The sequence below is a fragment of the Syngnathus floridae genome, chromosome 21 (assembly GCF_059516105.1).
Source record: "Syngnathus floridae isolate MCC-2025c chromosome 21, RoL_Sflo_1.0, whole genome shotgun sequence".
In the NCBI taxonomy this organism is placed as follows: Eukaryota; Metazoa; Chordata; class Actinopteri; order Syngnathiformes; family Syngnathidae; genus Syngnathus; species Syngnathus floridae.
The window spans coordinates 6908956-6919274 of NC_142433.1; the positions used below are offsets into that span (position 1 = coordinate 6908956).

At 42.6% G+C, this 10319-nt stretch overlaps 2 long non-coding RNA genes and 1 other non-coding gene across 3 annotated transcripts; 1 reads left to right on the forward strand and 2 right to left on the reverse strand.

Moving 5' to 3' along the window:
• Positions 1-1041: 1041 nt before the first annotated feature.
• Positions 1042-6800, reverse strand: LOC148380351 (uncharacterized). The gene is made up of 2 exons (XR_015855092.1): positions 4933-6800; positions 1042-4858 (listed from the first exon to the last, which is right to left on the reverse strand). It is a non-coding gene; the product is annotated as an uncharacterized LOC148380351 (long non-coding RNA).
• On the forward strand, positions 4701-7599 carry LOC148380352 (uncharacterized). Its single transcript, XR_015855093.1, has 2 exons — positions 4701-7399; positions 7469-7599. It is a non-coding gene; the product is annotated as an uncharacterized LOC148380352 (long non-coding RNA).
• A 951-nt stretch (positions 7600-8550) lies between these two features.
• trnag-gcc (transfer RNA glycine (anticodon GCC)) lies at positions 8551-8621 on the reverse strand. The gene has a single exon. It is a non-coding gene; the product is annotated as a tRNA-Gly (tRNA).
• Positions 8622-10319: the final 1698 nt, after the last annotated feature.

Sequence of the window (10319 nt, forward strand, 5' to 3'; positions counted from 1 at the left end):
CGACACGATGGTGGTGTACTGCATTCCTTCTCTTTAATGTTCTTGCACACGCTCACACGCGCTTTTCGGAGCGGTCCCTCACATGCGCCCCCCCCCCCCCCCCCATTCAACCTTTCATTCAAACACCATCACAACCAAAATAAGACATCCCCAATACCAAAAAACACTGAACAAACCAAACCAAAGCACACACAAAGAAAACAAAAATGAAATTGAGATTTTATTTCTGGTGAGCAGGGAGGTGGAGGCCTGTTGAGATTTGAGATGGTTTGCTGGAGTTGGGTTTTGGGTATGGCACCTAATTGCACAAATTCCACATTGCTTTCCATTGTTTCTGGTTCATGGTGAGAATCATAATACTCATTCATGGCATCATCTGGAGCCTCCTGGCTCCCCTCATCATCACTTTGGAGTATTTTTATTCTAGCAGGTGATGCAGCAAGGCCTGCATCCACCTCAATTTTTCCATCTTCGATTTCAATTTTAATTCCTCCAATTGCAAAGTTTGTTTTTCTTTCAATGCAGCAGCTCGTGGCAGTGCAGCAGCCTGATCTGCCTTGGCCTTCTTTAATGCCGAAAAGATTGACGAGGCAGCGCTAGACTTTGATCTGCGTGATACATTTGATCTGCGTGATACATTTGACATGCTGTCCTGTGGTCCAATCTTTGACTATGCAATGTCTCTTTTCCATGGTTTCACCTCTTTAATGAAATAATTTAGGTTAGTTATCCTGGGTTCATACCAGTCATAATAATCCTTTTCCTCCTGCGATAGGAGTTCTTGCGCAGACTCGTGCGCATTTGTAATTTCGTAAATCCGATCAGCTGTTTTTACTCACGGCTTCCTCATCTGACAGCGGGTGATCGCTTGGATCCACGAATTAATTTCCTTGGAGTCTTCAGTGAAGTATTTTCAACTTGTTATGGCTACTCTTGTATTCCAAAAATTGTCACCACAAAATTAAAAGAATAGCTTGTAAGGAGGAGGTCTTATACCCACTAAAGCTTAGTGACTAAACCAAAAAGCACTCGCGGAGATAGTTCTTCAATCCAAAAAAGGTATTTATTTACATTAACCATAAATCTCCGGGTCGACTTTCATCCAAGAAAATACAACATATTCTAGTAATGATTTTAGTGGTTGAAAAAACGGTCTCACTACTCCTCCTTCAAAACCAAGAAACACCAAAAAGACAAAACACACCTGTCCTAACTCCCTCATTATACGTAGGTGGCTGCAAAGGAGGAGACCTCACTGGCACTGGCACGATCTGGCTTCACATATAGAACAGGGATAATTCATAGGCCGGACCACAAATAATAAGGATATTAATACAATCAATATAAGAAATTAAATAGGCTCTAACAATAAAATAAAAACACATTACAGGGCAACTCCATCTTATATACAAAGAACATAGACCCGCAGCAAATATCTTACAGAAACAGCCTTTCAATAAATGAGGTCAGTTTTACATTATTCTTGGTGTCAATAAAGTTTAACCATTTGTTGTAGGATTTCAGATCATTCTTCCAATGAAGAATGTTTTGTTTTGTTTTAAAGAACCGGCATTTGTGTATGTATTGTTTGGCCAACTAAATAATATCAACAAAAAAAAAATTACATTTTCTCTATGAAAAAAGCCATATTTAATATCAGAGGTAGTAAGAGAAACAAAGAGCAACCCTTTTGAACAAGCTCATTGTTGAAAGTCAAGCCAAAACCTTTGTACAAACTCACACCAAAAGAAAAGATGGTCTCAATCTTCAATTCCATCTTCACAAAAAAGACAAGAGCTTCTCGCAACTCCCTTTCTCCTCCTCGGAAGTTGGTTCCTTGGTCGGAGTAGAGCTCTGCAGGTGTCTCACGGCGGGCGATGAACCGCCTAAGGGCCATCAGGAAGGAATTGGCGTCGATGGTGTTGACAAGGTCCAAGTGTACCCCTCTGGTGGTGAGACACTTGAAGATGATGCCCCACCTCCAGAACTATCATTGACAATATCATCACAAACATTCAAAGTAACAAACTTGCCTCTGGTGTGCTCTTCTCTGAAATCTCTGACCACCTCCCTATAGTAATGTTTTTTAATCTTGCACACAAGTGTCCTACACTACAACATATAGTGCAGTCATAAACGAGAGTACACTACAGCAATTACACACCGACCTCCAGGCCAAAAACTGGGACAATATTTATCTGATCAATGATCCAAACACGGCATACGACAGCCTGGTCCTGGCAATCAGTGATGCAATATTAAATACCATCCCTGTCAAGACTGTCAAATGCGGCAAGAGGGAAACTAAACCCTGGGTAACCCAAGGGTTCTCTAATTCCATTAAGCACAAAAATAAACTATACAAAAGATATTTAAGACAGACAACAATTGAAAATAAAAATAAATACAAAAATAAACTTACACATTTATTAAGGATAAGTAAAGCCAACCAGTATAGCAAACTCCTGCAAGATGCGCAGGGTGACTCAAAAAAATCTTGGCACATAATAAACAATGTCCTAAACAGACGCCATAAACAAACTACGCTCCCCGACTCCTTTACTAACAGCTACATTGACCCCGCTAATGAATTCAATGACTAGTTTATATCCATAGGCGAGAATTTATCAAGTAAGATCAGCCAACTACAGGGAGCTTTGTATCAACATTACCTGACAGGTATTTACCCAACCTCTTTCTTCCTGAAACCAACAGACAAATATGAAATTCTCAACATCATAAAGCCCATGAAGACCTCCAACTCAGCTGGTAAGGATAAGATCAACAGCAGAATTTTAAAATCGATAGCAAATGTAATTGCTGACCACCTTGCCCACTGTCTCAACCTCTGCTTATCCACAGGCATTGTTCCCGAAAGGACAGAAATTGCAAAAATCATCCCTATATACAAATCTGGTGACAAAAATGATGAGAGCAATTACCGGCCCATAGCTATACTACCCACCGTCTCCAAAATATTGGAGAGAATCGTCTACAATAGATGAATCAATTACCTCAACAAACTAAACATATTAACATCATCCCAATACGGTTTCAGGAAGAAACACACCACCTGTATGGCTATCCTGGATCTACTTGAAAAAGTTAACGACACCTAAGAACAAGGGGACTATGGTATTGGTGTATTTCTGGACCTATCAAAGGCCTTTGACACCATTGATCGGAACATACTCTGCGATAAATTGAATTATTATGGGATCCGTGGCTTAGCTCTTAACTGGTTCAAAAGTTATCTTAGAGACAACAATGTGTCAGCATTTACAACAATAAGTCGCCACAGAAATGCATCAAGGCTCTATTCTTGGCCCGTTGCTCTTCATTATCTATACTATACAAACGACTTGGTTAATTCCTCTAAAACTCTCTATAAAATAAGTTTTGCATATGACACCAACCTGTTTATATCACACAATAATATTTATGAACTTCACGACCTTCTCAACAAGGAATTACAGAGGGTGAACTCTTGGCTTAAAGTAAAACTTTCCCTCAACATTGGGAAAACCAGCTCTATGCTATTCCACTCTAACAAACAGCAATTAAAAATGGAAAGTCCTATCACGAAAATGAAAATAGATGGTGAAGAGATTAAAAGGGTCCATGCTACCAAATTCCTTGGGGTCCACATAAATGACTGTTTAAATTTCAAAAGTCACATAGACTACCTAGCTCATAAACTGTCAAAATATGTTGGTTTTTTCTTCAAGCTGCGGCACCTGCTGCCATGCTCACCCCTTCTGACTTTATATAAAACTTTATTTGAACCACACGTTAACTATTGTAATACTATTTGGTGCAACATCCCAGCCAGATCAAGAAACTGGAAATATTACAGAAAAAGGTCATTTGCGCCATCTCCTGGACAAAACCAAACTCACCCACCCGTCACCTGTTTGCCCGTTATCGTGTCCTTTGACTCAACGATTTCAATTCCTATCACAACGCTTGTGTAATACATCAGGTAATCTCAGACTCAAACCACAGATTAAAACAGCTCATTCCCATCTGTGTTACCCAGCACACCCACAATAGTAGACTCAAACACCTCATTGTAGGTAAAATACGCAAATTAAGGAGAACCAGTATGAGTGTGTTGTGCCGGGGACCACAGATTTGGAATGAGCTGAGCGACAGCCTCAAAATATCACAATCTGTCTCCATATTCAAACATCAACTAAAACATCAACTGTTGAACTCTTACACATAATTATACTTTATGGGATCACAAACTGTATGTTAAATGTATATTGTTATGTTGTTATGTTAAGTGTACGTTGTCATGTTAGTGTCATGTTATGTTAGGTTATGTTCAATGTCCGTTGTGTTACACGCAGCATGTTAAATATATGTAAATGTCATGTATGTAAAAGTGCTACGTGTATGTCTATTATAATGATAGCTCACCAACAACTGTAACTCTACACAGAAGGCTCCTACCATAAACTTTAGTTAGCTTCCTCAGGAGACCTATTCACATGCTTAAAATGATATGTCCAGCAAGCTGTATACATGATCTGTGTGTGAATAAATGTAACTAACTAACTAACTAACTAACTAACTAACTAACTAACTAACTAACTAACTAACTAACTAACTAACTAACTAACTAACTAACTAACTAACTAACTAACTAACTAAAAAAAAAAGGCTGGCTTGAAGAGGCGGAGACGAGCAGGTGGCAGATCCGCCATCTTGGGGACAACTGGTCTGGCTTTCCAGCGTCGGCATTCTGGACAGGTATGCTGATAGCGGCGCACTGCTTCTCGCCCACGCAGGATCCAATACGAGCGCTCTACCTCTGCCAACACTCCAAGGTGATGCAGACGGCTGTCAAAGTCTTTAATCAGGAGTCGAAGAGAAGGCTGTAACATCATGATACACGGACTTGCAGAAACAAAAGATGAAACTCACCGGAGATCAGAAGAACTTGTTCCAACATTTCTTGTCAAGTTGAAATGAGTTGAAAATGAAGCCCGAGTACGTCGGAGCTGTTCGCTTCTCCATAGTACATCGCCTCGGGGGGACCAGAACCGACCAACAGAGGAGGCCCCGTCCCATTGTGGCTAAAGTCGTTGACTCAAAGATGAAGTCTGCCGTCATGTCGAGGGGCAGAGAGATGAAAGGCTCTCACTACTCCATCAGCGATCAGTTCCCTCCGGAGATCATGAACAGGCGGAGGCTGCTTCACCCGATCATGGCCGAGGCAAGGAAAGCCAAAAAGACCGCTCGACTGTTCATGGACAAGCTTTACATCGACGGTAAACTGTACAGGAACCCCCGAACAACTTATTGGCTGAGTGGAGGAGATGGAGATATTAATCCTGAACTCCAGGAGGAACTGTCTGCCAGCTCGCAATATGCCGCCTCCCCGCAACTGTAAACGTAGGCGCGTGGTGATGACGTCATCAAAAAAAAATCCGCGTCCCTGTCGTCATGACAACCACTGGACCTGGAGACGGTGAATGGCTTATTTCTTTCTCTCTTTCTCTCCCCATCTCCCCACTTGCCCTCGCCCCTCCCCTTTTTATTCTTTCTCCTCTCTCTTGCATTTATTTTTGCATTTTTGGCTTGGGAACTGGCCTGAATACTACTGACTGTAGGACAAGGTAATTGTCTGTCTGCTCTGTGTACGTCTGTCAGGCCAGCTTTGGTATGGATGAGTGTATGTACATGTCCATGGTCTTAAGTGTGTGTCTTTGTTGCTGGATCTCAGTAGATCTCACTCGTTACCTTGTGCATGGCATTGAATGAAATAGACAGTGAAGGAGACGAGGTGACAAATTGCGTTGACTATCATAGAAATATAAGTTGTAATCAGTGTCTCCCTGAGCAATTAAAACATTTAACAAAGATAAATAACTGCTGTTTTTTGCATTTAAACATCAGGAGCTTGAATAAACATCATAATGATCTAGTTACTCTACTTCCAAACACAGGCTGCAGTGAAACTTGGCTGACTGGTGCAGGAAATGGGGTCAAAATACAAAAAGTCCTCCCTAGCTACAAAAACAGATATGCTCAAACCTCATTGAATAAAGTACATAAGCAGACAAGTATATTCACATATTAAATAAATAAAAGAAACATTTTAAGCATATAATTATACCTACACACCAAATCAATAAAGAAGACATAACTAGACATTTTTGATAAGTGGTGATGAGAAAGGTTTTTATAACTTTATGATCTGATATATTTCTGAGCACTTTGAAATAACAAATGACTTTTGATATATTGCCTAAATAGCTTAAAGACCCTTAAGGAACTGTGTAATGCATGCCTGATGTTTTTTTTCTCTAAATCATGGACACGGCCAGAGTCGTCTTGACCGTTCAGTACTTGATTGTATCTTATGTTTTGACTAATGCTAGACGCCAGTTTTTGATTACTACTGAACGCTCTGCACAGAGGGAAATAGTTTGCCTAACAAAGAAAAGATACGGTTGGAAGCATGATTAAACTAAGGATAAGCAAAGACATGATGTATCAAAAGAACAGCAATAGATTAATGATGTCACAGCCAAAAGCTAACATAATTTCGTACAAAATGACAAAATTAAAAGAATGAGGTACGACAGTGTATGTCCAAGATTGGAGAAGAATGTTCACAGGAAGGTCACGTGGAGATAAAACCAGCAGGTGCCAGAAGGAGGCACCCAAAGACTCGGCCAAAGATGATCGCCAAGGCCGAAAGACGGGAGGGAAGACAACAGCCCCCACCGAGAACTCGGCCAAAGATGATCACCAAGGCCGAAAGACGGGATGGAAGACAACAGCCCCCCTCCACACACACACACACACACAGCCCCCCACCTACACACCGAATCGCCCATAACCAGCACCACTCCCATGGAAGCAGACTCTCCTTCGAACTTGCCCCACCCCGAAGACTCATCACCCATCAATCTCGGCCCACAATGTGCTACTGAATATAAAACTGATCTAACAACCTTGGACTTTGCCTTTTCTGAATGGAGACTTTCCGCTCTTAAAGGGCCCAGCGCTGTATTGTACTTTCCTGAAAACAGAGCTGTCTGAACAAGAATTGTGATTGAACTCAACCACGCTGATCTTGAAATCTTTAGGGCCAAACTGGAGGAAGCATTATTCTGTATAAATAATAATAACAAAAGCTGTGTCCTCCTGGTGTCAGGGTCCGGGGTGGTGTACTTCCTTTTGTCCACAGGGAGCAACCGTGAGCAGAGTGGCAGAGGGCCCAGGTGCAGCTCATCAGGCTCATTAAAGGAGGGCTCTTAAGGAGCACGCTGTCAACTGCTCGTCGTCTGAGCGTCCTACCTGTTGTGATCACCTCCACGGTTGTGCCGCTAACTCCTCGATCCCCTCTTGCTCATCGACGCCATACTCTCCTGATCCTCCGGTCTGCAGTAAAGTCTCCGCCACAGCCACGTCGAATCCTCTGACCAAGTCTCGTGTATTTTGCTCGCAGATTCCCTCCACGGCTCACAGCCAAGATCCACCCCGTCTGGCTGAAGTCCACACCCCCCGCCGTTGCTGCTCCCGCTCCTTGCTCAGATCCTCCCGCTCTGCCTCCAATAAACACTCATCACTCATTCTGAACTTCTGAGTTGGTTTCCTGCATGTGGGTCAAATCAATCGCCAAAATGATGACACCTTGGCGACTTCAATGTTGATCTTTCCAAGGATGATGCAGCCAAAAATGACTTTAGAAACACATTACACTCTTCATCCTTCTTTCCCACGATAAATACCAGAGTCACTCACTCAACTAAGTCAACTATTGATAATTTCATCACAAATCTTACACCACACTTACTTCTGGAACGGTACTCTGAGATTTCGGATGATTTCCCTATTGTATTATTCATTGACCTCCCTGCTAGGCCCCCACCTACTTGTCATACAAGAAAAAGGAAAATACTCAATGAAGAAACCATACGATGTCTAGGTGAGGATCTGCAGACCAAGACATGGTATGTCTTTTTTTGCGCCACAGACCGGTTAGGCGTCAGAAATACTTTTGTGGACCGACCTTTATGTAAATATATACATGTATATAAAGAAATAATACATGTACAATAAATATATAAATATAATTAAATATAATGATATGACTGGCATATAAACAAGTATAAACGACATGAAAATAAAACTCACCATTACGTTGAATTAGTGGGAGCACTGAGCTCGTTTCTCAGAAACGAGTCGGCCCAATCTAAAGTTAACGTTAAAAGTTCAAGTCCCAATGATCGTCACACACACATCTGGGTGTGGTGAAATTTGTCCTCTGCATTTAACCCATCCCCGTGTGATTTTGATCCATCCCCTGGGGAAGAGGGGAGCAGTGAGCAGCAGCGGTGCCGCGCTCGGGAATCATTCGGTGATCTAACCCCCCAATTCCAACCCTTAATGCTGAGTGCCAAGAAGGGAGGCAATGGGTCCCATTTTTATAGTCTTTGGTATGACCCGGCCAGGGTTTGAACCCACAACCTTCCAGTCTCAGGGCAGACACTCTACCACCAGCCCACTGAGCTCGTCAAAAAACAACAATGCATTGGGCGGGAATCGAACCCGGGCCTCCCGCGTGGCAGGCAAGAATTCTACCACTGAACCACCAATGCTTGATTCTTGGTGAACCGGAAACAATTGTTGTGGCTCCGACTCACGACGAGGGGCAAGTTGGTTTTCAAGGGTGTTTTTATTCCTCTTCAATTTCTCTCCCATACAGAGCCGCCTTTTTCACAAGTACGTACTGTTAGGTTACGGATTTTAGTTATTGATCTGACTCCAAATTGCGATCAACACTTAACACATAAATTGCTATGTCCTAATCCACACACTGGCGCACCTAACAATTTTGCGAGTTTGTTCTGTCAAAGAGAAGACCAGTAGATCAAGGAGGAAAGTAATGTACTAAAGGGAAATGTGCTTTCGGGAGTTTGCAAACATATTTTTTAAGGTTGTGTTAAACTTATAATCATATTAATATCTAGTATTGGAGTGCTCGTGTGGATTGGTGGGTGGCGAAGAATGTGCAGGCAAACTGCATGAACTTGTTTTCTTCGAAGTGTTGTGGAATAGGCCCGGATAGGGAGTACCGGACGAGAACACCTCAAGGTTGGTGAGGAACGAGAACAACAGCACGTCTATGTGGCCGGGCTTCGAGGGGAAAACCCAACCGCCTGACCTCAGCAACACCTGGACGGGGAGGAGATGGCCATCCACCAATCATCTCACAATATTTTGCATGCTTTAATATTCATATTGTGTTTCTTTAAAACTGGGCAACCCGGAAGAATGTGTCGTCTTTGGTGGTCACAAAAACGCACGAGTTTTAGTGTGAGGGACCCGGGACCCAGGCCTGTATTAGTGCGCTTTGTCAGGAATAAACAATTGGTAAATTTGGTCTGATTGATCTACTGGTCTTCTCTTTGACAGAACGAACTCGCAAAATTGTTAGGTGCGCCAGTGTGTGGATTAGGACATAGCAATTTATGTGTTAAGTGTTGATCGCAATTTGGAGTCAGATCAATAACTAAAATCCGTAACCTAACATCAACTTCCCGAACAGATGGACAAGGGACGAGCTCGACCCGTTCCTCTTCAGCTTGTTCGGAACGCTCTTCCTGCACGGGAGCATCTCTCGTGATCTTTGGGACAAATTCTACTGCAGTGGCGTCCAGCAAACGCAAGCCGTGCGGCTCATGGACAGACCGTGTGGCAGCATCCAATAAGTCCTCATCTGGACCCACCTCACTTTCCACCTGCTGCATCTGTTGTGCCTTTGTTCTCCCATTTTCATCAAAGTGTCTGTTTTTTGTTTTTTTTCTCTTCCACCATCTTATTTTCCTGTGGAGTTAGTGTAAGAAAGTCACAGGGCAATAACTAATTCCTGTGTAAGATCCTTATTCTGCCTGCGCCATTTTCTGGCTCCAACTCAAAAACTGGACTGTTCTCGCCCTTTTGCTGTTTGATGACGTAAATCTTGTCTCCCAAATATGAGCGCATTTTCCCCGGACCTCCCTTTTTAACAACATTTCTGACAAGAACACGGCTGCCCACCTTAAGTGGTGGACCATAGATTTTCCTGTCTTTTACCTCTACCGGCTGACTTAACTGCATTCCTGGAGGCGATGTTGTACACCTCAATCATCTTGCTTCTCCATTTGCCAACATAGTCTTGTTAGGAGCCTGGGCTTTCTTCCTGCTCAATGCCAAATAGAAGGTCCACCGGAAGCCTTGGTAATCTACCAAAAAGTAAGAAGAATGGTGAATAACCCGTGGCCTCATTAGCAATACAGTTGTAGGCATGAACTACT